This window comes from Ursus arctos, unplaced genomic scaffold, assembly GCF_023065955.2.
Source record: "Ursus arctos isolate Adak ecotype North America unplaced genomic scaffold, UrsArc2.0 scaffold_3, whole genome shotgun sequence".
Classification (NCBI taxonomy): Eukaryota; Metazoa; Chordata; class Mammalia; order Carnivora; family Ursidae; genus Ursus; species Ursus arctos.
This window is the reverse complement of record NW_026622985.1, coordinates 97726787-97730289: the sequence shown is the minus strand read 5'-3', so window position 1 is coordinate 97730289 and position 3503 is coordinate 97726787.

Genomic DNA, 3503 nt, shown 5'->3' with positions numbered 1-3503 from the left:
TTGTTTGTAGTATCACATATATTTTTTACATAATTGGAGTAATTTTAAGAAATAATATTAGAGCAGCCTTTCATCTATTCACAGTCATTCCATTTAGGGGATTTTCCAGTCAAATGAATGTTGAATCCCTCAAGGCCCAAGTCAGATGTTGCTTTCTCCATGAAGCCCTCCCTGACTTGCTGTGACTTGCATCACTTGTCCTTTCCTGGGTGCTCCCACGTATTTGCATAGTACCTCCCCTATTATAAGCTTTATGAAAGCTGGAACAATATCTAATTCCTATTAACTCACCTCAGCCAAATAACATATCCTGCGCTTAGTATGCATTCAATTGAATTGGTTTGTTCTCTTTAAATAATGACGCTTTTACATTTAGAAATACTTTTCGCGGAAGTATTTTTGAATTGTATATTTGCATACTTTCTTGAGCAGAGTTTATTGAAGAACAGTTTAAGATTTTTCATAGTTAACATTTACATAAATATGACTTATTGGACTCTGCTGTGAGACACTGGTGCCTTCAGAGGTTTCTAGTGCTAAATGCTGTATCCGAATGGCTCTATATGCTTATGGATTATGTATTCCTCTCTGATGGCGTCTCTCTGCTGGTGTGCGACTGTGCCCCGCATTTTCCAGATGAGCAAGAGTGTGTTAGAAGTTAATTTAATATTGGACTTAAATACCCTTTAAACTTATACCTGGATGACTCTCACCTGGGCTTCAGATCATCGAGGCTGCCATGTAGATGACCTTTGTGCTCATTACTGTTCACTGGAACATTTTTTGTGCCCTACTTCCCTGAGTTTTGTTATTACTTAAGTTAACTCTTGTTTCCTCAAACTGTGTAGAATGACTACCCGCTCTTACCAGTGTTCTTTTATGACCGGCCCAATGTCATCTGCATTGTAAGGATCTGCGCACTGTTCCACATGGTGGTGGACCTTTGCCATTACCTCTGAGAGCCTCTTCTGAGCGTCAGAAGAATTATTCAAAATTTGCGGTAGACGCAAGAGGTTGCCTGGTGCTCTTCCAATGCCCTGCTGGGCTTCCTCCTTTGATTGGCTGTTGACTGGATTATTGGACAACTCTGTCGGAACAGAGGTTAACTTGTAAATTCTTATCCGCTTAAAGGTGCAAATAATTTCTGTCTGTGGGGAAAGATAACTCCCGAGGTTGTGGCTCATGGCCCTATGGGGACATTTATTAGTTTTAAATGTAACCTCGTCATCTTATCCTAACATTCCTGTATTAAATTGTTATCAATACCTAGCCCCTCAGATTCTCCTTTGAACCCAGTCTTGCCATTTCCCTCATGAACTAATGAGCTGAATAAAATCTTTGGGCACATGTTCGTTTTATATTTGTTTGAGATCATGTTTTTAACCTTTTGAAAATTATTTTCTGGCATAGTTTAGAGGCCCCTGCTTTTTACTTTGGCCTCCAAGTAGGTTAGGTTGACGGGTAAACAAAAACATATATTACTAGTAGTAAAAATACTCCCAACTGGTACCCAAATCCCAGCCGTTCTTTCCTCTTTCGCTGTTGAGTACTTTCTCTGCTTGTAACCTAGAAAAGATGAGCTAGAGAGAATTGTTCTTTTAGTTAATCCATCTGCCAACAAACATTTTTAAAGTCCTATTTGTGAAGAGCGTGGCTCTGGAGGGCACAGCAAACAGACGGTAAAAGGAGGGATGTTGCTGCATAGTTTCATGTTACTGTTTTCAGCTGGAATTCTGCTCGGCTGAAGCAGGAAGGAAAAAATTCACAAGGATAATGAAATGAAGCTGGTACATTAGCATTTTGCCAGATAAACGGATAAAAGCCCCATGAGGCTTAGACATGTAACCATCCTGAAATGATTGTTTTCTTTATTGGACAGTTAGGAAGGCTAACCTAGTGAGACTAACAGATTTGGACCTTAGAACCAGATCTCTAATATGAGAGTCCCAGGAAAATGTTTCTTTTGTGAAAAGCACCGTGAGAACTATGGGTGGGGGAGAATCTTTTACTCAACACAGTAATTGATTCTGTCATTTTGTTAAACTTATTTTGAGCTTTAACACCCAGCTCAAATCTTACCTGCCCAGAGCTACCCCGATCCTTTACGGCCAGAGTTAACTTCTGCACACTTGTGTGTGCCCCTCGTTTGAGACTTCTGTACTATCTTGACCACGACTTTTATGTGCATCTCTTTTTCTATGGGTCTGGACTATAATTCCTGCAGAACACGTTTTGCATACTATACTTTTATACCTCAGTGCTTGTTACATAGTAACCAATAATCTGTAGCTGTTGGTTGGTTCACAGGAGAGCAGATTACTCTTGGCCAATAGAGGTAGAAAAGGTACTACAGCCTGACTTTGTTATTTTTAAGGATTTTATTTATTTATTTGAGACAGAGACAGAGCATGAGCAGCAGGAGGGGCAGAGGGAGAGGGAGAAGCAGACTCCCCGCTGAGCAAGGAGCCCAGCGCGGGGCTTGATCCCAGACCCCGGGATCATGACCTGAGCCAAAGGCAGATGCGTCTCTAACTGAGCCACCCAGGCGCCCCAGGCTGACTCTTTTTAAAGATAATCAAATTCATTGCCACTTGATAGAATTTACTTCTCCGGATGATCCACAGCTTCTCTACAGCATTTTTCAGCTATCTACACCCATTATTGTTTTCCTTATACAACACTATGGTTAAAATTTGAAGTTGTATTTATGAAGCAGAAAGCTTCTGAAACCACTCTTGAATTTTCAATGTGGCATTTAAATTTGATTCATCTAATGAAGAGCAAGATGTGCACAAGGAAAGAACAAATCTAATTCCATATAATCACATGCGTTTTACATTTGGTTGAATGAAACATTTATTAAAGCAATATGCCTACGTTTCATGACAGCTAGTTGGAGTCTGAAAAAGTCTAGAGTATTAGAGTCTAACAGGGTGCTGTTGGGATTATTTCCTCTTTTGAGGAAAGCCTGTCTCCCAATCACAAAATTAGGTTTTTGTAAAAAATATATATCTCCCATAACACATATCTTGGTACCTTGCTCATAGGAGTTTATTAAATATTCCTTGACGGAGCCATTAGGGTAGGCTGTAAACTAAAATAGGAAGAGCATAAATGACCACCTTATCCTATGTGATCATGAGCCCTGTTCCAAGTACTTCCTAAGTCCAAATACACTTTAGGATGACTGTTATAAAAAGTCCTAAATAAAGCAGGACCATTAGGCATAGAAGAATAAAACTCTTGGTGTTTTCACCAGTGTTTCTCAAACGTTTATGTGCATACAAAGACCAGGAGATTTTTTTTTTTAAGATTTTATTTATTTATTGAGAGAGAGAGCTCACAGTTGCACATGGGGGGAGGGGCAAACGAGAGGAGGAGAGAGACTCTCAAGCAGACTCCCCATGGAGTGTGGAGCCTGATGTGGGGCCAATCCCATGACTCCTTCTGAGATCATGACCTGAGCCAAAACCAAGAGCTGGATGCTCGACCAACTGAACCAC